General features: G+C 40.2%; 1 protein-coding gene across 1 annotated transcript in view; it reads right to left on the bottom strand.

Annotated features, from left to right (window-relative positions):
- Positions 1–23,966, bottom strand: part of ODAD2 (outer dynein arm docking complex subunit 2) — a gene marked incomplete at its 5' end in the record, with an annotated part of 240,053 nt that overhangs the window by 15,095 nt on the left and 200,992 nt on the right. The window lies entirely within an intron of this gene.

Here is a 23,966-nt window from a genome sequence, read left to right as displayed (position 1 = left end):
CGATAAGCTGCCTCCTGCACATCTCCCACTGGGGATGTGCCCACAACCCAGGTACATGCCCTTGACCGGAATTGAACTTGGGACCCTTCAGTCCGCAGGCCGACGCTCTATCCACTGAGCCAAACCGGTTTCGGCTGATGATTCTCTTGCATCATTGATGTTTCTGACTCTCTCTCCCTCTCCCTCCTTTTCACTCCCTCCCCCTGAAATCAATAAAAACATATATATTTTTAAAAAACCTTTAAACAACTCTCCCAATTTTATTTTGATTATTTTTTCAACTTTCAAAAGCAGATTAGCATAGAAAAAACGGAACACAAGACTGGATAAAAGAGCCACAATTTTTCTTCTTCAATGTCAAAGAAATAGCTTTCCCTGTTTCTACTAAATTGGAACTAAGCTCATAAGATGAAAATAAATTACTAATTCCTTGGGAAATAACCTTAAGTGAAAGATTCTTTTAGCCCAATAATTGCTTTTCTTAAACTCCAGTTGACTTAACCTCATTTTCAAGGGCTCTCCTGCCCTTCCTTTCATTGCACCCTGCTGGTTATCAAGTGTATCTTCAAAGCCTGCTTCATCATTTGCTACCCATTTGGGAAATGTTTTCCTTCTCTGATACAATTTATTGGAAGGAATAAGTTAACTGTGATTGTTCTTTCTTAAATTCTCTTTTAAAAACCTTTTTTAACATCTAAGAGCTTTTAAATTGGAACCTGAAAAAATTTATTGCAAAATTTCACAAAGTAATGTTTCTACTAACTCTGAAAAGAAATCTGATAACCCCTTCAAAGTTTTTCATATATAACTAAATTATCAATTTCAGTTGTGGTTTTTTTTGGTTAAAATTATATAAAATGATACTACTTATTGTCATCTATATACAAAATCCACATTTCAGTGAAAGAAAGTGATTAAATTTTAAAACGGAATGATTCTTCTTCTTGTTCTGGCAAAGACCATGTTCATTTAAGATCCCATCTTTCATGATTTTTGACAAGTTAGCTCTTCAGAATAGCAGGGTTGTTTCTAAGCATGGTATTTAGGCCAGTCATTTTTTTTTCCCTTTCCCTCCCAAAACAACACCTTAACTTTTTTATGAAACTCACATACACACAAGCATAAGTTAAATGTGCATACAGGATGGGGCAAAAGTAGGTTTACAAAACACAGTTTATTTTGTATTATTATTTATTAATTATTGTATTATTTTGTATAGGAACAACTGTAAACCCAGTTTTGCCCCACCCTGTAAGATAAAATGGGACATCTGAAGAGAAAGTAGAACATGGGGTCCTTGAACTCTGCTTGTTTCTTCTTGTCCCCCTGTGGGCCCTTCGGGTACCTTCTCCAATTCCATGAAACACAAGAAACCTCTTGTTTTCATAATAAGAGGAGGGCTAACCTTTGGTCTCCTCGGTTCTTTATTCCTAGAATTTCTTTCTCACTCTAGAGCACCTCCCCTTGAGGCTCATTCCTCAACTAGTGATATCAGCCTGCTCACTCGTCCCACACAGATCTGCTCAGTCCGCACTGACTCTTCCAGCAGTTACCCCAAACCGCTACCGGCCCCATAATCCTGAACACTCTCATTCCCTCAGTCTGATAGTCTCAGCCATTTGGAAAAATTCAGTTTAAGTACACTCCTACCGAGTTTTAAAAGGGTGATAACCTTGTTTACTCTTCCCAATTTGTGCTTACAAATTTTAGAGAAGATAAATTTAAGCTGAATATCTGGTTTATGAAATTTCAAATTATATGCCAAAGTGATATGTTTTAGGCAGCAGGAGTGAAATAGTTCTATTTGGGAAGGTTTTTGGGGTCCCCATAAAATGATACGTGTAGAAGACTGTTATGTGTTACACCAACCCGAGTTTCCTCTTAAGAGAACTGGAATGAATCATACCTGTAAGCCTGTTCCAAGACCAACTGAGTTACTGATTAAACATTTTAATGAAGTCACTCCTTCACTATTGATCTTCCTTTAAAATCAATTTAGATCTGGTGCTAACATAGCTTATTTATGCCATTACTTATTTTGTGTTCATCTAGCTTTCTTCAATGCATATCTTACACTTCTAGCAAGATTTTCCTTTTAAATCACTTCCTCCCTCTATTAAACCTTTTTGGGTATAATAAGCAGGTAGGCGAGTCTTGGTTTCCTTTGTTCAATCAGGTAAAGAGGTTGCTGATCACCTGCCATGTGATGTGAAAGGCACTATGAGGAAGGCACATGTAGCCCTCAAATTGTGTAAAAGGTGAGGAGTGAAACATGTGGCAGCCAGTGACCAAGCATGTGGTACCCTGTGCTTCTCTGAGAAGGACCCAGGAGATAGAGACAGATGGCTGCCCCACTCTCTGCTTGTTACATGCCCAGTGTTCCCAGTGTTCCTAGACTCAGGGAGGAGGTAGGGGGAGGTCTCTAGGGAGGACAAGCTAAAGCTCAGGCAGGTTTTTCTCAGTTCATCATCACCCAATCTCCACTAGAAATGGCATCCCCACCCAGTGCACCATTAAAGTTCCAGGAAGGGCAGGGAGGGTAGGTATCATTTGAGAAACAAGAGGATAATAATAGCAATACCTAACATTTCAAAATAAACAACAAACAAAACAGAAATAGATTCATTTATAGAGAGAACATTTTGATGGTTGCCAGATGAGAGGAAGTTGGGGACTGGGTGGGAAAGGTAAAGGAATTAAGAAGTACAAATTGGCAGTTACAAAATAATCATGGGGCTGTAAAGTACAGGATAGGGAACACAGTCAATAATCCTATATAATAAAGAGGTAATATGCAAATTGACCATCATGCCCTCACATAAGATGGCCACCCCCATGTGGTCACAAGATGGCTGCCACAAGATGGCTGGCAGGAGAGGGCAGTTGGGGGCAATCAGCCAGCAGGGGAGGGCAGTCGGGGGCAATCAGGCCAGCCGGGGAGCAGTTAGGCATCGATCAGGCTGGCAGGGGAGTGGTTGGGGGTGATCAGGCTGGCAGGCAGGCGAGCAGTTGGGAGTCAGCAGAACCAGATTGTGAGAAGGATGTCCAAGGGGTTCCAGATTGGAGAGGGTGCAGGCTGGGCTGAGAGACACTCCTCCCCCCTCCAGTGCACAAATTTTGTGCACCGGGCCTCTAATATTGTAATAACTACATATGATATCAGCTGGGTACTAGACTTATCAGAGTTATCACTTCATAAGTTATATGTGTCTAATCACTATGTTGTACACCTGAAACTAATATTGTATGTCAACTGTATTTGAAAATAAATATTTTAACATTTCAACAATAGTGCCATGTATCAGGCACTAATCAAACTATATACTAATTCATTTAATGCTCTCATCAAACCCAGAGTTAATGTTGTTATTACCAGTCCAGTGTTATAGATGAGGAAACTACAGCATAGAAAGATTGTTACTTGTCCAAGGTTACAGAGGTTGGGAAAGCCAGGATTTGAATGCAAGCTCCAGATCCATGCTCTGATGCATCATGCACACTGCCTCCCTTGGCATAGGTGCCCACCAAGCTGGTCTGGCCTGGTCCCTGGACACCTTAATCACCACTTTCTGAGGCCTAGCTGGCACCCCTGGCCTTTGGGCCATTATGCCATTGCCTGATGCTGAAATCTGTTCTAGTCAACTGCCTCCATTTGCAACGGTTCCACTCAATGGGCTTCTTTGTTTCTGCAAATCCTCCCTGTGAGTCCCATGGGAGTGTGTGGTTCCCCTACATACCATATGCACTCTGTGGGGACCAGGACCCACCTGTGGCAGACCCTTCTGGATGCCTGTCTCCACCAATGGTGCACCATTGCTCTAACACCACATTGGAATTGAACTCAAACACACTTAGGGTTTCTCCTAAAGGCTGAGCCTCTTGCATTCATCTTTATGTCCTCAGAAGCCAACACAGGCCTGAGAAAATAAATGCTAATTTGAAGGTAGGATCTTTGGCATATTTCAGCTCCAGGAACAAATGAGGTTGAGAAGATTTAAAAGTACTCCTCAAATCCTTTCATTCATTTCAACTCAAATACAAGTATTTGAATTATTTTTCTCTGGTACACAATACAACTTATCACTCTTTTGTCTGAACACAATGACTCTGGACATGTATTCAGAGACTGAAATTCATTGTGCTTGTTGTTTTTCAAATTGTTCATTAAAGTTATTCCTGATACTGGCCCTTGAAGTATGTTGCCGAGGAAGAGTCACCTCCTCTATCTACTCTGCCTCTTGTCCCCTTTCCAGTGTCAGGTGCCCCTAACCATAGCAAATCTTACTTCTAATTCCTTAGTTCTATTACAGTTCATAAACACACAGATATACAAACATTTCCTTTTAATTGCTTTGGTATAGACTTTGTTAAGAACCCACGTGGAAATCTACACAATGACCAGCTGGCTCCTTTTGGGACTGTCACGGGAAAGGAGTCCATCAGCTCTTCACACATTTTATGAATTGCCAGAGTATACATAACCAGCAAGGCTATTTTTCCTTCACACTTCATTGCTTAACACATAGGGCAAAAGGATTTGATGTTACCTTTCAACAGAGTACATTTACAATGCAAAAGTTTTTAAAATTTTTATTTTATTGTTTAAAGCATTACAAATAGTAGTACATATGTCTCCCTTTTTTCCCAATGATCTTCCTCTGGTCTCACCTACCATCTGGCACATGAACTCAACCCTCCTACCCCCCAGGTTCTTGCGTCCATTGGTTATGCTTATATGCATGCATACAAGTCCCTTGGTTGATCTCTTACCTCCTCCCCGCACTACCCTCCCCAGCCTTCCCGCTATAGTTTGACAGTCTGTTCAATGCTTCTTTGCATCTGTATTTTTGTTCATTAGTTTATAACGATCTTTATATTCCATAAATGAGTGAGATCATGTGGTATTTTTCTTTCACTGACTGGCTTATTTCACTTAGCATAATGTTCTCCAGTTGCATCCATGCTATTGCAAATGGTAAGAATTCCTTCTTTTTTACCACAGCATAGTATTCCATTGTGTAGATATAACACAGTTTTTTAATCCACTCATTGGTTGATGGGCACTTAGGCTGTTTCCAAATCTTAGCAATTGGAAATTGTGGTGCTATGAACATAGGGGTGCATATATCCTTTCTGATTGGTGTTTCTAGTTTCTTGGGTTATATTCCTAGAAATGGGATTACTGGGTCAAATGGGAGTTCCATTTTTAATTTTTTGAGGAAACTCCATACTGTCTTCCACAGTGGCTGCACCAGTCTGTATTCCCACCAGCAGTGCACAAGGGTTCCTTTTACTCCGCATCCTTGCCAGCACTTGTCTTTTCTTGATTTGTTGATGATAGCCATTATGACAGGTGTGAGATCATACCTCATTGTTGTTTTGATTTGCATCTCTTGGATGATTAGTGACTTGAGCATGTTTTCATATGTCTCTTGGCCTTCCTTATGTCCTCTTTCAAAAAGTGTCTATTTAGGTCCTTTGCCTATCTTTTGATTGGGTTGTTTATCTTCCTTTTGTTAAGTTGTTTGAGTAACCTGTAAATTTTGGAGATTAAATCCTTATTGGAGATAACATTGGCAAATATGTTCTCCCATGCAGTGGGCTTTCTTATTGTTTTGTTGATGGTTTCTTTTGATGTGCAGAAGCTTTGTATTTGATGTAGTCCCATTTGTTTATTTTCTCTTTAGTTTCCATTGCCCTAGAAGCTGTATCGGTAAAGATATTACTACGACAAATGTTTGCTATTTTGCTGTCTTTGGCGTCTTCTAAGATTTGTATGGTTTCCCGTCTTACATTTAAGTCCTTTATCCATTTTGAGTTTATTTTTGTGTATGGTGTAAGTTGGTCGTCTAGTTTCCTTTTTTTGCAAGTATCTGTTCAGTTTCCCCAACACCATTTATTGAAAAGACTGTCTTGACTCCATTGTATGCTCTTGCCTCCTTTGTCAAATAGTGAGCATAATGGCTTGTGTAGATTTCTGGGTTCTCTATTTTGTTCCACTGGCCTATATTTCTATTCTTGTGCCAGTACCAAGCAGTTTTGAGAATAGTGTCTTTGTAGTATAGCTTGATATCTGGTATTGAGATCCCTCCAACATTTTTCTTCTTTCTCTAGATTGCTTTAGCTATTCGGTGTCTTTTTTTATTCCAGATGAATTTTTGGAGAGTTTGTTATAGGTCTTTGAAGTATGCCGTTGGTATTTTAATGGGGATTGCATTGAATTTATAGGTTGCTTTGTGTAGTATGGACATTTTAATGATGTTGAGTCTACCAATCCATGAACATGTTATATTCTTCCATTTGTTCCAGTCTTCTTCTATCTCTTTTTTCAGCGTCCTGAAATTTTCTGAGTACAGGTCCTTTATCTCCTTGGTTAAGTTTATTCCTAGGTATCTTAATTTTTTTTGTTGCAATGGTAAATGAGATTGCTTTTTTAGTTTCTCTTTCTGTGAGTTCATTATTGGTGTATAGAAAAGCCATAGACGTCTGGGTGTTAATTTTGTATCCTGTTACATTGCCGAATTCATTTATTAAACCTAGTAGTTTTTGGATGGAGTCTTTGGGTTTTCTATGTACAATATCATGTTGTCTTCAAGTAAGGACAGTTTTACTTCTTCTTTTCCAATTTGGATGCCTTTTATTTCTTCTTCGTGTCTGATCGCAATGGCTACTACTTCCAGTGCTATGTTGAACAGGAGTGGTGAGAGTGGGCATCCCTGTCTTGTTCCAGTTCTTAGGGGAAATGGTTTTAGTTTTTGCCCATTGAGTGGGTTTGTCATATATGACTTTTATTATGTTAAGGTATGATCCCTCTATTCCCACTTTGCTGAGGGTTTTTTATCAAGAAAGGGTGTTGGGTTTTGTCAAATGCTTTTTCTGCATCAATGGATATGATTATATGGTTTTTACCTATCAGTTTGCTTATGGGGTATATCACATTTATTGATTTGCGCATATTGTACCATCCTTGCATTTCCAGAATAAATCCCACTTGGTCATGGTGTATGATCTTTCTAATGTCATGCTGGATTCGATTTTCTAGAATTTTGTTGAGAATTTTGGCGTCTATGTTTATGATGGATATTGGCCTGTAATTCTCTTTTATTGTATTGTCTTTACCTGGTTTTGGGATTAGGGTAATGCTGGCTTCATAGAAAGGGCTTGGAAGTGCTCCTTCCTCTTGAAATTTTTGGAACAGTCTGAGGAAGATAGGTTTCATTTATTTTTTGAATGTTTGATAAAACTCCGCTGTGAAGCCATCTGGTCCAGGGCTTTTGTTTGTTGGAAGTTTTTTGATGACTGCTTCAATTTCCTCCATAGATATCGGCCTATTCAGATTTTTTTATTCCTCCTGGTTGGGTTTTGGAAGGTCGTGTTTTTCTAGGAATATGTCCATTTCTTCTAGGTTGACCAATTTGTTGGAATAGAGTTGCTTGTAGTATTTTTTTAAGATTCTTCTTATTTCTGTGGGGTCTGTTGTTATTTAGCCTCTTTCATTTCTAATTTTGCTTATTTGGGTCCTCTCTCTTTGCTTCTTGGTGAGCCTGGCTAGAGGTTCATCAATCTTATTTATCCTTTCAAAGAACCAGCTCTTGGTTTCATTGATCTTTTTTATTATTTATTTATTTATTTATTTATTTTGGTCTTTATGTCATTTATTTCTGCTCTGATCTTTATTATTTCCTTCCTTCTGCTCACTCTGGGATTTTCTTGTCGCGCTCTTTCTAATTCTTCAAGATGCAGATTTAGATTGTTTATTACCAGTTTTTCTTGTTTTTTTTTTTTTTTTTTTTTTTTTTTTTAGGTAGGCCTGTAATGTTATGAATTTCTCTCTCAGGACTGCTTTCACTGTGTCCCAAAGATTTTGGATTGTGTTTTCATTGTCGTTTGTTTTCAGGATTTTTTTTATTTCTTCTTTGATCTCTTTGGTAACCCACTCATTGTTTAATAGTATGCTATTCAACCTCCAAGAGTTTGAATTTTTTTGATTGTTTTTATTGTAGTTTATGTCTTTTTTTTTATGCCATTGTGATCTGAGAAGATGCTTGATATGATTTCAATCTTCTTGAATTTGGAGAGACTTTGCCTCTGTCCCAATATATGGTCTACCTTTGAGAATGTCCCATGTATGCTTGAGAAGAATGTATATTCTGTAGTTTTGGGGTGAAATGTTCTAAAGATGTTAAGTCCATCTGATCTAGTGAGTCATTTAGGATTGTTGTTTCTTTGCTAATTTTCTGTTTAGAGGATTTATCCAATGGTGTTAGTGGGGTATTAAAGTCTCCTACTGTCATTGTATTGCTGTCAATTTCTCCCCTGATGTCTTCCAGAAGTTTTTTTTTATGCATTTGGGTGCTCCTGCATTGAGTGCATATATGTTTAACAGAGTTATATCCTCTTGTAGTATTGATCCCTTTAGAATTATGAAGCGGCCTTTCTCATCTCTTGATATGGTCTTCACTTTGAGGTCTATTTTGTCTGATGTAAGTATTGCTACCCCAGTCATTTTTCATTTCCATTTGCCTGATACATATTTTTCCATCCCTTCACTTTCAGTCTGTGTGAGTCCCTTGTTCTGATGTGGGTCCCCTGTATACAGCATATATATGGGTCATGTTTTCTTATCCATTCAGTCACTTGATATTTTTTGATTGGAGCATTTAATCCATTTATGTTTAATGTTATTATTGATAAGTACTTGTTTGTAGCCATTTCTGTGCTTTATGCCTGTGTTCCTTCCACCCTTTCTATTTCTTCTTTTTATAGCAGTCCCTTTAGCATTTCTAGCATTTCTGGCTTGCTAATGATAAACTCCCTTAGGATTTTTTTTTTTTTTTTTTGTCTACGAAGCTCCTGATTTCCGCTTCAATTTTGATTGATAGTCTTGCTGGATAGAGTATTCTTGGATTCGGTCCTTTGCTTAGCATTACTTTGTATACTTCATTCCATTCCCTTCTAGCTTGATATGTTTCTGTTGAGAAATCATTTGATAATCTGATGGGGGATTCTTTGTAGGTAACTCTCTGTCTCTTTCTTAAAGCCTTTAAGATTCTCTCTTTGTTGTTAACATTTGTCATAACACATCATTATGATGTGTCTTGGTGGGGGTCTTTTGGGATTCATCTTGCTTGGGACTCTCTGTACTAGTGCGGCTTTTTTCTTCCCCATATCAGGGAGTTTTCTGTCATTATTTCTTCAAATAGATTTTCTAATCCTTGCTGCTCTTCTTGCCCTCCTGGCATCCCTATTATACACATGTTACTTCATTCTGTGTTGTCCCAAAGCTCCATTTAGGCTCTCCTCCTGCTTTTTAATTTTTTTCTCCAGTTGGTGTTCAGATTGGGCTTGTTTCTCTACCTTATCTTCTAACTCACTAATTTGGTCCTCCCCTTCTTCTAGTCTATTGTTGAAACCTTCCATAGCATTTTTGATTGTAGCTTTATCACTTTTGATTTATTCCTGATTTTTGCATACGTCGTTAATTTTCTTGTCCATACGGTTTATGAACTGTATGACCATTACTCTGAATTCTTTTTCTGTCATATTGCATGCCTCAGTTTCACTTATATCTTTTCTTGGTGATTCCTCTTTTTCTTTCTTCTGGGGATTGTTTCATTGTCTCCCCCATTTTAACTATCATCAGGAGGTCCAAATACCGAGTTGCAGGGGCCTGAGCCGTGTGAAGTGGGAGCATCATGCCACCCAAGTGTCACTGAAAAGCTCTGACACCAAGACGTGTGGCTGCTGTGGGTCAGTGGGAGCCACGCATGCTGAGAATCAGAGTCACCAGTGCTCAGTGCAGCCTTGTGCATGCACCTAGAATCAGGAACCCCGCATGCGCTGTGCTGAAAAAAAGTCCTTGCAGGTGTACGCCAAAAATCAGCATCCCCTAGCATGCCCCAGGAGTCAAAGACCCCATGTGCATGTGCCAAGAATTGAGTATCTGAGTCTCTGTCGCTTTGTGTGGCCTTGCACCATGAATCAGGGACCCTGTGTGTGTGCGCGCCAAGAATTGGAGTCATAGGCACTCAGTGTGCATGCACTGAGAATCAGGGATCCCGTGTGCACAGCATGAGAAACAGACTCCCCACGTGTGTGCACCGAGAGTCAAGTCACTGGTGCTCAGTGCTGCCTCTTGCATGGAGAATCAGGGTCCCCGGTCTGCTTTGGTGGCTGGGTTGCACAGCCGCCCTGTGTCGGCAGGAGGCCCACCCTGTGCCATGGGAAACAGACTCCCCATGTCCACATGCCCAGAGTCAAAGTCAGGCAGCACAGCCGCCCTGTGTCTGTAGGGAGACTGCTCATGTGGAGTGGGTCTGGCAGGTCCTATGCCACAGCAGCGGGCAGCAGGGAGGGGGATGGGCTCTGTGACTCACAGTAATCTGCAGCCTGGATGTCTGGAGTCTTGGTGTCCATGGTCTGAAGGTCTCTGTCCCAAGTGGTTGTAGGGTCCCAGCTTGTGTCTGAGACCAGATTGGGTGGTGGTGAGGCTAGGGTCCTAGTCACAAGCAGTCCTGTTCTTCAAGATGGCATGGTCTCTGTGCCCACACTGGTCACCCTGGAGTGTCCATGGTGGCAGTGGGGTTTCGCATTTTAAGACTGCCAGTCTGGCAGCCCCCTGGAAGACCCACAGGATATAACTGTCCCTAGCTCACACACACACACCACACATGTCCACACACTCCTCTATTGCTCCCTCACCCTCTCACACATTCTCCCTCCCTGCCTTCTTGCCGTCGCCATCTTCAGTTATTAAGCAAATCTTATTCTCCAGGATGTTAAAGCCCTCATGTAACATCACTTTTTCACCCTATCAAATCATCTGATATAGCAGTTACTGAGAAATTATCTTAATGAGCATTAAAGAGGTAAGAAAAATAATTTTTAAAATTTCAGTAAAGTTGAAGAATATAGTAAAGTCTCAGTGCAAAATGGTGTTCCAAACTTGGCAGTGGCAGGTGGAATCTGTGATGAAATTTTTACTTTCATGAAACAGGCTGGCTCTCTCCTTTGACAGCGTGCTTTCTGAAGTTTGTGTGCACCACAAAATACATAGTAAAGGGTAGTTAAAAACACTCTGAACCCCAGCTACATGACCATGACATATTTGGAGGTAACTTGGAGGTGCATTCCTGAATATGGTGCAATGCTTTCTAAATTTACAGTCTGATTTTCTGCTGCCAGTGATGACTGCCAAATGCTCCTGACAGTGCGGCCAGTTTGTGGTGTCCCTAAAAATCATCAGCAATTTGAAAACATTAGCACCCGGCAATAGTCATATTTTGCAATGATTGCCTATATTTATCACCTTAGTTTTCCAGGGCACAAACTGAAAGGAAAAAACGGAAAGGAATTAAACTTATCTAGCAGCAGGGAAAATATGGAGCTGAAAATAAAATACATGAAAGGAACTCAGCCCCTTTCTGTATTGCTCGCAAAATAAAATAATCTAAGTTCTGGGGCTTATGTGACTACATAGAAAAATAATGGCAATATGTTTCCCTTCTCAAATCTTTTTTTTTTGGTTCTCACATTTGCAAAGTATTTTGATATTGGAATGGTGTGGTGATGTGGCACGACTAAAAATGGGAGGAAATTCACTGCTTCACTCAACAAATATTTACTACGTTCTGCTTCATGGCATGAACTGTGCCTGGGAAAGTGGAAGTGGACAAGACAGGCATGGCTTCTGACCTCAGGAATCTTATAGTCTCCTGAGACAAACAATTACATCAACACAACACAGAGGGAGAGACATGCAAGTCTTAGGAGACCACAGATGGGGGTAGGGGCTAAGTGTAGACGTCTCTGAAGAACAAGAATGAATCTGAAACCTGAAAGATGGACGTGAGCAACACAACATGTGGGGTAGGGTTGGCAGCACATTCCAGGCAGAGCAGTGGGACCACTTATATGGATTTGCAGTTTGTTCAGGGCACAGAGGTGCCAGCAGAGGCTATGAGGGGCATCCAGCCCTGCTCTGCTCTCTACTAGTACATCCTGGCGCATAGCTGCCCCCACCCAAGAGCATAGTATTTTTTACATCAAAGTAGCCAATGCTTGCTAAGCCATGAACCATGACTATATTAGGTTGAGTCCAGGATAAACTGTTTTCACATAAAGAATCCCAAATTTATTGGTTTAAACAGCCATAGATGTGTTGTTTTCTTTCATGTAACAGTGAAAGTGGTCCAGGCTGGTAGCAGGGCTCTGTCACCTTTAACGTGCTGGTCAGTCTCTGAGTCCAAACTTGCTGCAGTGGTTTCTATCCCTCAGCCTTTGGAAACAGAGGAAGGCCAAGGAGTATGCATGCATCCTTTTATGCAGGGTAAGAAACACAAGTAGCATGCATCACTTCTCACTTCTTATTTGTGAGAACTTATTCATATGGTCACACTGAGATTCGGGGAGGCTGAGATGTATATTCTGTGGCTGGCAGCCCTGTTCTGTGTTAAAACTATCATCAAAGAGGGGAGGGTGGATGCAGCAGTTCATGCCATAAGGGAGGATAGGGAAAGAGAATCAAGATGATGGCAGAGAGCCAGACAGCAGCCAGATCACACAAGGCCTTGTTCAAAGCACAGGAAACGGTGTTAGTGTTTTTAAAGGTACAATGGTAGTCTTAGTAGTTTTTGCTCCCAGAAAAGGTGTTTACAGAAAAAGCCTGATCAGGGTATACTCAAGCCAAGGCTTCCCATTTATTTAATTACTAGAGGCCCAATGCACAAAATTCATGCAAGGGGCTTGCCCCCCCCCACCACCACCACCAGAGGCCACCTCAGCCCTCGCAGCCCTGGCTTCGTCTGGAAGGTTGTCCAGAAGGACGTCCAAAATGACGTCCAGAAGGATGCCTGGTCTAATTAGCATATTACACTTTTATTATTATAGACTAGAGGCCCAGTGCACGAAATTCATTCAGGGGAGGTTGTGTGTCCCTCAGCCCAACCTGCACCCTCTCCAATCTGGGACTGCTGGCTCCCAACTGCTTGCCTGCTTGCCTGCCTGATTGCCCTTAACTGCTTCTGCCTGCCAGCCTGATCATCCCCTAACCACTCCCCTGCCAGCCTGATCGACACCTAACTGCTCCCCCGCCGGCCCGATTGTCCCTAACTGCCCTCCCTTGCCAGCCTGGTCACCCCTAACTTCCCTCCCTTGCCAGCCTGGTCACCCCAAACTGCCCTCCCCTGCTGGCCAGATTTCCCCCAACTGTCCTCCCCTGCAGGCCTGGTTGCCCCCCACTGCCCTCCCCTGCAGGCCTGGTTCCCCCCAACTACCTTCCCCTGCAGGCCTGGTCCCCCTCAATTGCCCTCCCCTGCAGGCCTGGGTCCCCCCCAACTGTCCTCCCCTGCAGGCCTGGTTTCTCCCAACTGCCCTCCCCTGCAGGCCATCTTTGACCACATGGGGATGGCCATCTTTTGTGTTGGAGTGATGGTAATTTGCATATTACCTCTTTATTATATAGGATTGTATGTACTTGTTTACCAACCATCCAAATTTTGCATTCAGATGACACATAATCTGACTCACATAGTCTCTGAAGAAATTGCCTGAGAGCTTACATTTTAATAAAAAGATTTTGTAGATAGAGACAGAAACCTGAATATGCTGTATGATGCAGATTTCAATTGTCAGATACTTTAGGATGTGCTGTGAGTTTACATAGGCACACAGGTCCCAACAAAATATACAACTTAAGGTGCAGAGGTGGCTATACCAGAACATTCAGATCTTAGATACTAATGAGACTTCTGCATCCTGGCCATGCCACAGGGGAACCACACCCAAGGGTGGCGCAGTGCTACCTGCAGCCTGTCTGAAGAGCACCAGGCCCACCACAAATACAGGGCTCATCCATGAGCAGCCAGGCCCAGTTAGGAGACATGCTGCTGTGAGTCAGCCCTTTAAATCTGCCCACACTGAAAACATTGAGACTGAGGACTTGATAGCTACTGAATTGGTTCAATGTACAGGACTGAGACTGAACTCAGGGAGGACCACTTTACTACCTATCTCACACCCATAGCCTGGACTTGGCAGAATTCTAACTCCTGATACAAAGAGCAGCATCCACGATGAAGCAGCCATGATTCAATGCAGTTCTGTTTGGCACAAAATGCATGCTCATTTTCCTGCACCCTGTGCTATTTATTTAATTAGTAGGTTTCTCCCTCAGATTTATCCAGTTTCTAAATTGAATAAATGAGCTAGCTTTGGGGACATTTGTCTAAATTATACTTACATATATTATATTAATCTATAACATCTAAAATGATTTTTCAAAATCTACCTAAATTTACATGCAAATCCTTGGCTATATCTTATAAGAAACACATCAGAGAATTCTGAAGATCTTAATTTTAAAAAATGGCTGTGGATGCTTGAGTGCCTACAAGTTGACAGGATCCTTGTCTAAATGTTTCATTACTGAATCTTTTTTTTTTTTTTTTGTGCTAGGACATTATTTCTTTTAGGATTTCAGTGAATAAGAAAAATACAGGTAAGCCATATTGGTGGTTTTGATTTAATTATTAAAGGTAAGTGTTATAAATTGATTAATAATTATGTTTTGGTTAATAATTACTATTAAACAATTATCACCTAATACTTGAAATGGTGCTAAAGTATGGACAATTAATTTAATAAAAATCAAGCTTAATGAGGATAATTAAGAGAGTCACGATTAAGCCTCAAAAATACAAATGAGGCCCTGATCGGTTTGGCTCAGTGGATAGAGCGTTGGCCTGCGGACTCAAGGTTCCCAGGTTCGATTCCGGCCAAGGGCATGTACCTTGGTTGCGGGCACATCCCCAGTGGGGAGTGTGCAGGAGGCAGCTGATAGATATTTCTTACTCATCAATGTTTCTAACTCTCTATTCCTCTCCCTTCCTCTCTGTAGAAAATCAATAAAATATATTTTAAAAAATACATATGGGGCTCTTTTCATTTAACATAGTGTTTACGAGATGTGTTTATGTTGCTTCATGTGTTAGTGGTTTGTTCCTTCTTGTTGCTGGGCAATATTCCAATGTGTGGATGTAGCTTTGGTTGTTTATCCATTTATCAGTTGAGGGACATTTTTATTGTTTCTATATTTGGATGATTAGGAATAATGCTACTACATCTGTTAACATACAGTCTTTGTGTGCACATATGTGTCCATTTCTCTTGGGCAGATCTCTGTTGGGTTATATGGTATGTGTTTAACTTTGTAAGACACTGGCAAACTGTTTTCCAAGGTGGTTGTATCATTTTGCATTCTCATCAGCAGTGTATGAGGGTTCTGGTTCCTCCACACCCTTGTGAGCACTTGTATTGTCAGTGTGAATTTTAGCCATTCTGCTAGATGTGTGGTGGTGTACCATGAAGTTTCAGTTTGCATTTCCCTGATAACTAGTGGTATTGAATATCTCTTCATGTACTTGTATGCTATCCGATATCTTTGCTGAAATGTCTATTTAAATATTTTGTAAATTTTTAATTGAGTTATTTATCTTCTCCTACTGAGTTATAATAATTCTTTATGTAATTTGAATCATATACACATCCTTTGTCAGATAGGTATAAAAATGGAGACTTGCCCTGGCTTTTCAGAAAAGAGCTTCTGTGTTGCTTAAGTCAGGCTCTTGAGTACACCTCTTCCAGCTCCCAAACTACCCCACTGCAAGGATTTCTGCAACTTGTACAAGCACAATTTCAGGCACATTTTGGCACTAGAAAGGTTTGTCATCCAGATATACTATATCAAGATATGTGATAATTTGTTGTCAACACATAATTTCCCTGTAAAATAAATCTGCACCTTTGCTGCCTCTCCAAATCATAGGGAGTCACTTCCATCATTGCTGTCCCCTGACCACACGGCATCGATGGCCCCAGCGGCACTACTGTCTCTGGGTGCCATGAAACATATCTTAGATAAACATATCATAGATAAGTGTTTCTACTCTTCTTCAGCAAAAATGACAATTTTCAAAGAGGTTCCCATTTTTACTTCTCTTCATACAAATTAGAATGAAAAGATCAGGTAGATATCCTGACAAGTAGGTTCATTGTCAAGTGACCATCTAAGAAAAAATAGAAAAATTTTACTGTTTTTTTTTAAATCTTCACCCAAGGACATTTTTCCATTGATTTTTAGAGAGAATGGAAGGGAGGGCGGAGGGAGAGAAAGAGAGAAAAACATTGGTGTGAGAGAGACACATCGATTGGTCGCCTTTCTGCCTGTGCTCTGACCTGGGTCAGGGATCGAGTCTGCAACCCAGGTATGTGCCCTTAATGGGGAATCAAACCCAAAACCCTTAAGTCTGTGGGCTGATGCTCTAACCACTGAGCAACTGGCCCTTAGAAATTCATTTTCACAGAAATTTGATCAGATTTCCCCCAATCAGAAAATCATGGTCTAGTGAAAATATCAACATCTGCAATAGTTAGTGTGTGTATTTTATGTTACTTCTTACAATAAACAGAGGTATAAATACTAAGCCCCATATTGTAAAGAGACCCCTTCAAACTATATGCCATTTTAGTTGCTGTAAACAGAGCATTCGGGATGCTTTTCTGATTTTGTTCTTCTTTGGGAATTCAAGTTTTAAATTTGGGTTATAAAGAATGATAGCTTAAACTTTAGAAATATTTTTCTTACTTTTATTCCTGGGTAAACAAAGACCTAGAGGAGGGAAGCTTTTTCCCTAAAAGCTCTCTGTAAACTAGGATATTATAAACAAGTCCTGACTTTTTAACCATACGGATAAGCCATTATCTTCAATCACTCCTGAACCACAGACATAGTTACTCTGATTCTAATTTGCATAAGCTATAATTAACTTGGTTTTAAAACTTAACCTTTGTTTCGTACCTATATGTTTAAATTTGTGTCCAAAGACATTTCAAAGAGACATCTTACACTATGGCAATGGGTCGAAAAATAGAGAACACAAACCTTAAGAACCTAAAATTTTTGTATTTTTTTAAAAAATAACAAAAACTGATTGATCCTAAAGGAAGTGTGAAAAAAAAAGTGCCTTAGGAGGGAACATTAATGCATGCATATTTCTGGCACATTAAAGATTCCAATGTGCTAATTCAAGCACTGTTTACTTTTTGTATATAACAGGATTGCTGTTTTCAAGGGGAAAAGAGAAGATATATTCTCAGTGCCAAAAATTACTTATTCATGAAGTCTGAAATACCATCATTATTATTATTATTAATTTTTATGTCTAGCATCTGTGAATAGCTTTTTATACAGGAAAACCATTCTGGGTCAGCTGAAGGCTAAAAATAATGAGCTGGCCTCCTGCCTTTGCGTATTGAGTCAAGTAGCTGCCAATTAATAAAAGTGATTTTGTTTTGTTTCTGAAATCATTTTCAGAAAATGAAAACAAACAGTTCTTGGTGCTTTTCATAAATTTCCAATAAAAAATATATATTTCTCACAAGTTTAAAGACTGACTGCACCATAAGTAACCAAACAATTATGAGAAACTGCCTGGTGTATTTCTGTGGTTGCGCTAAAGAGCCAAGTCGGAAGGAAAAGACATTCCCGGCATTTTCTGAAGCAAGATAAATACAGAGAAGAAACAGATGAAAGATGGAACTGCACTCTCTAGCCCCTGCCAGATTCCTCGACTTTTTGGCATACTGATTGAATCTGGCAAATGTAGCAGTAGCAATCTTTTCCATGAAAAAGAGCAGCATATACTTTATTTTACCATACTGTTTGTGCATTTTTGACCCTACAAAACTATCTCTCATTTTTAGAAAGTGATTCTTTCTGCAAAGTTGGCTGCCATATCATTTATTTGAAATGGATCATTTATCACCAAAGAAGCTGTGGGACATAGGTACTGTAGAACAGTGCCAACAGACCTACAGCTTGGCAGAAAAAGTGTCTTTTTCTGAGACCAAAAGATGCTTTAACCGGTGCCAGCAGCATCGATGCCAACCTAATTCCTTGATATCCAAACTTATTTAAATTTAAGAAATCCTGGACTGTACAGTTTAGCAAGATAAACTCCCAGTCATGTCATTTTCTTTGTGACCAGAAAAACTATAATGTAGCCTGATATGCCTAAAATTGGTAACATGATTATATTAAGAAACAGAAAAACTCTCCAGCCTCAAATCTAAGTTTCATGGACCCCAACACCCCTAACCCTAAAATATTTCTTTTATCCAGCAGTGATTCTATAGAAAACTTATTACCACATGTAAGTAACAATCTCTAAATATACGATACTCAGGAGCAAGTATCAAGGTCATGATTTTCAGTGTCATCCAACTCAGGAATGAAGGTTCATACCTCAGAGGTCTGTTACACAACTTGGATGGAAATGGCTTTTTAATTTTACCTTTCATTGGTTTCCTCTAAACTAAACAAAAATAAAAGATTGGGGCATTCACCTGTTGCTATGAACTTTTTAATGCAACACGATGGACAGGGTTTTAGTTTTAAACAGCCCCAAATTCAAGCAGCCTTTGCAGAGTTGACAGTGACTTGGATATATTATTGTGCTAATGTTATTGGCCATCTAGTTGAACTCTTAATCATTAAGTAGCAGCTAATTTAATGTGAGGGAAAAACATTAGCTTAGTGTGAGTGCCAGATAAAACCTGTGGTTTCAATTTAAAGTTTGGAACTAATAGTGCCAGATACAAAAATGAGAATCTGTAATTTGCCAAGTTTTAAATCCCAAAACCAACATGTGAATGCTTCACAAGTTTATATGTGCATAAAATGAAAACTGTTTTGCATACATTTAAAATGATGGAGTATCTTTTCTAAAACTTAGCTTGACAATATAATAACACACTGCATTTAAGGACAAAGCATTTGACCAAAGCTAAAAGTTATTGTTTAAATTTCAGAATTGTAAATCCATACCAGCAATTGGCAATAGCTAGGTCTGGAAATTTTTCAATAAAAACTATAAATAATTACCTTTCACATTTTATAATTTACATTCATTTAACTAACACACCTTGCATTATGAACAAGTTCTTTAGCTGTGTGGAGGATCCAGGATGGCGTTCAAGTAGGTGGAAGTTACATTTACCTCCGCCCTGGACCAAGCTGGAATTACAGCTAATATAGGACAATCAACCCGAATAACCAACTGAAGACTAGCTAAAAAGAAGTCTTATAACCAGGATTTACAGAAGAAGCCACTTCGATACTGGTAGGAAGGGGACAGACAATGAAAAAATGATCTACGCACCCACATGTGGTGCCTGTAGCGATAGCTCAGCTGCAAAGGCTCCCCCTAAGGAATGTGGGGTCTCAACTCCATACCTAACTCCCAAACCCAGGGGACCAGAGTCCAGAAGAGGAGCCCACATAACAGCTGGCTGTGAAAATCAGCAGGGGTTCTATCATCCAGGGAGAAAGGAGTCTGCTAAAACACCAGGCACCCTCTTAACAGGCCAGTGCACAAAATCTCATTCACAGCCACTCATCCTGAGCTCCAGGGGAGGGAGGATGGCTGGGAGTGGAATAGTGTGTGAGAAGAGACTGAGTTGTGTGGCTCTGGGGAGAGCTACCTTGGTTACTGGGCTAAGTCCCTCTCCCATACTGCAGTTACCATCTTCTTGGGTCAAGCACTCCCATCCATACAAGATCTGCTTGGGAGATTGCAGTAACTTCACTCGCCCAAATCCCTGTTGCCTCACTCTGTGAAACATACAATACAGGGGAGTCTGATGCCTGGGTGAGGTCTGGGAAGACTCAAGGGGTGCTAGAGACTGAGTTGTGTGATTCTGGGAAAGAGGCCATTTCCCTCACCTTCCTGCAAGCCTGACCAGCAACAACCCCTCATGGGAGATCCAATAGCCCCACCTCCAAATTCCTGGGGGTCCTGCACTGCCTAGCTTGGACTTTCTAGGAAGTCTGAGTAGAATCAATGACAAACTGAGTTGTGTGGTTCTAGGACAGGGCTATTTTTGCCTTGCACACCTGACTGATGCAGAACCCTCCCTACGCACAGCCAAATTTTGGTCTGTTTGGACCGGATAATCTCTGTTGGCTTCCCCCTGACGACTCCCTGAGACTCCACCCCACCACAAACGTCTGTGGGCACATGGCAGGTGGCAGCTAGCCTTGGTGCATCCTGGGACTTTCGCTGAGTGGCCTCAGATCCAGCAGTGGCACCGATTTTGAATCCATATTGATCTGGTGAACACTCCTCACCCCTACCTGGTGACGCATGAGAACCGATCTCACATAACTCTAGTTACTGCCAGAGACATTTTCAGTGACTGAGCCTAACAGGCATCCAGTAGGTGGCTGCAGGAGGCCAGAGGATCAGGGTGCCGTGGGCCTTTTCCTGACCTTCCCCTAGGCTTTAAGCTGTGGGAAGCTGGCCTTGGTGAAAGGCTTGGTCCTTCCCATGCATGCCTAGCCCCAGCAGAGGCAGGTACACACTATGGATTGCTTTGTAGCTCCAAACAGATTGCCCAGGGTCAGTCACAAACAACATCTGATACTGCCCTACACCAGTCCCTCACAAGCAGTACCAGAAACAACATACCCTGTGGTGAGATTCAAACAACATCAGAGCAGGATCCAATTAGCTTCACAAGTAGCAAATCCAAAGGGAGAGCTCGTCAGGCTCCAGACCATGCTCAGGCAAATTCTGCTTTGTGTGGCTAACGCCTGCATAGGAGCTTGTACATTATGATCAGGTTTAATCCTCATACTCAGTAGCTTGAGGGTTGACCACATGCATAGACAAGCCAACAGCAATCAAGATTCAACTACAACAGGAAGACTCACATAACCTATGCAAGAAACGTTCCTCCAGTACTCAGCTCAAGTGACCAAGGAGACTGTGCTACTGGGTCCCACAGGACACCTACTAAAATAGGCCATCCTACCGAGATTGGGATAAAAGATCTACCTAATATACAGAAACAGTGAGGCAGCCAAAATGGGGGAAAAAAGAAACATGCCTTAAATGAGAGAATAAAGAAGTCTCCAGATAAAGAACTGAATGAGCCCTGGCCATGTGTCTAAGTTGGTTGGAGCTCTGTCCCATACACCAAAAAGTTGTGGGTTTGATTTTCAGTCAGGGCACATACCTAGGTTTTGAGTTCAATCCTTGGTCAGGGCACATACCAGAGGCAACCGATTGATGTTTCTTTCTCACATCTCTCTCTCTCTCTCTCTCTCTCTCTCTCTCTCTCTCTCTCTCTCTCCCTTCTCCCTTCTCCCTCTCCCTCTTCTTACCCCTCTCCCTCTCCCTCTCCCCCCAAATCAATTTTTTAAAAACTCATATCTTTGGGTGAGGATTAAAAAAAATAACTAAATGAAATGGATGCAAGAACTCTACCAGATACAGACTTCAAAACAATGGTGATAAGGATTCTCAAGGAAGGATATAGAGACCATGAAAAAAAAACAGTAAAAAATGAAGAAGACAATATCTTAAATGAAGAAAATACTAGAAGAAATAAACAGTAAATTAGATAAAACATAAAGAGTAACAGACATGGTAACAGAAAACACCCAAGCAGAGCAGCAAAAAGAATAACATTTTTTACAAAATGGGGATAGTTTAAGGGACCTTTGGGACAACATCATAAGGATACCAGAAAGAAATGAGCAAAAACAAATAATTGAGAACCTATTTGAAGTAATAATGACTGAAAAGTTCCCTTTTCTGGTGAAGGAAAAGTATACATAAATCAAGAAAGCACATAATCCCAATGAACCCAAAGAGACCCACACCAAGACACATCATAATTAAATGGAAAAAGCTAAAGATAAATAGAGAATCTTAAAAGCAGCAATAGAAAGACAGTGAGCTACCTACAAGGTAGCACCCATAAGACTATCAGCTGATTTCTCAATAGAAACTTTTCAGTCCAGAAAAGATGGGCAAAAAATATTCAAAATGACAAAAAGCAATCACCTAAAACCAAGAATACTTTTTCCAGCAAGGCTATCATTTAAAATTGAAGGCGAAATAAAGACTTTCCCAGATAACAAAAAATAAGAAGTTCATTACCACCAAACCAGTATTATAAGAAATGTTTAATGGTCTTCTTTAAGAAGGTAAAATAAAACAAAAAAGGAGGAACATAGTTATAAAGAAAAAATATGGCAATAAATACCTATCTATAATCAATTTAATGTAAATGGCTTAAATGGTCCAAGCAAAAGACATAGGGTAGCCCTGACCAGTTTTCTCAGTGGTTAGAGCATCAACCCATGCATTGAATGGTCATGGGTTCAATTTCCAGTTAAGGGCAATGTACCTTGGTTGCAGGTTTGATTCCAGCTCCTGCCGGGGCATGTTCAGGGGCAGCCAATCGATATGTCTCTCTCACATAGATATTTCTCTCTCTCTTCCCCCTCCTCCCTCCCTTCCACTCTGTCTAAAAATCAATGGAATAAATATCCTTAGGCGAGGGTTAAAAAAAAAAAAGACATAGGATAGCTAAATGTTTGAGAAAACAAGGCCAATAGATATGCTGTCTACAAGAGACCCATCTCAGAACAGAAGACACATAGACTAAAAGTAAAGAGATGGAAAAAGACATTTCATGCAAATGGAAATGAAAACAAAAAACGCTGGGGCAGCAATACTTATATCAGGCAAAATAGGCTTTAAAGACAAAGAAGGACACTACATCATGATAAAGGGATCAATCCAACACAAGGATACAACCCTTATAAGCATGTATGCACCCAACATAGGAGTACTTAAGTATATAAAGAAAATCTTGATAAACAAAATGGGTGAGATCAACAGTAATACAGTCATAGGGGATTTTACATTGACATCAATAGATAGCTCTTCCAGACAAAATATCAACAAAGAAAGAGCAGTTTTAAAAGAAACACTAGATAAGATGAATTTCAATGATATCTTTAGAGTATTTACCCCAAAGCAGCAGAATGAACATTCTTTTCAATTGCATATGAAACATTTTATAGGATAGACCATGTTAGGACATAGAACTACTTTAAATAAATTTAAAAACATTGAAATCATATCAAGCATCTTCTCTAATAACAATGGCATGAAACTGGAAATCAATTACTTACAAGGAAACAACTGAAAAACACACAAAGACATAGACGCTAAAAACATATTACTAAGCCCTGGCCAGTGTGGAGCATTTTCTAGTTGTGGATTTGATTCCCAGCCAGGGCACATACCCAAACCACAGGTTCAATCCCCGGTTGGGGTATGTATAGAAGGAACTGGCTGATGTTTCTCTTTCACATTGAGGTTTCTCTCTCTCTCCCTCTTCCTTCCTCACACTCTAAAATCAATAAAAACATGTCCTTGGGTAAGGATTTAAAAAACAACAACATGTTACTAAATAATAAATGAGTTAACAATGACATCAAGGAATAAATCAAAATATACCTTGAAATAAATGAAAATGACAACACAATTACCCAAAATCTACAGGACATAGTGAAAACAGTTTGAAGAGGGAAATGTATAGCACTCAGGCCTACTTCAAGAAACAAAAAAACATCTCAAATAAACAGTCTAACCTTACACTTAAAGGAACTAGAGATAGAACAACAAAGCCTGAATTGAGTAGAAGGAGGGACATATAAAGATCAGAGGAGAAATAAACAACATAGAGTCTGAAAAACAAGACCAATATATGTGGTCTGAAAAAACAATACTAAAGATCAATGAAACTAAGAACTGGTTCTTTGAAAAGATAAACAAGATTGATAAACCTTTAACCAGAAATAAGACTCATTAAGAAAAACAAAAAGAAGACCCCAATAAATAAAATCAGAAATGAAAGAGAACAAGTTACAACTGACACCACAGCAATACCAAGGATTAAAAAAAAAAATACTACGGCACTGGCCATTGTGGATCAGTGGATAAGGTGTCGGCCCACACATGAAAGGGTTGAGGGTTCAATTTCTGGTCAAGGGCACATACTAGGGTTATGGGTTCAATCGCAGGCCCCAGTCAGGGCACATGAAGAAG

The sequence above is a fragment of the Myotis nattereri genome (genome assembly GCF_964212035.1).
Source record: "Myotis nattereri genome assembly, chromosome: 1".
In the NCBI taxonomy this organism is placed as follows: domain Eukaryota; kingdom Metazoa; phylum Chordata; class Mammalia; order Chiroptera; family Vespertilionidae; genus Myotis; species Myotis nattereri.
This window is presented reverse-complemented; position numbering and strand designations above follow the sequence as displayed.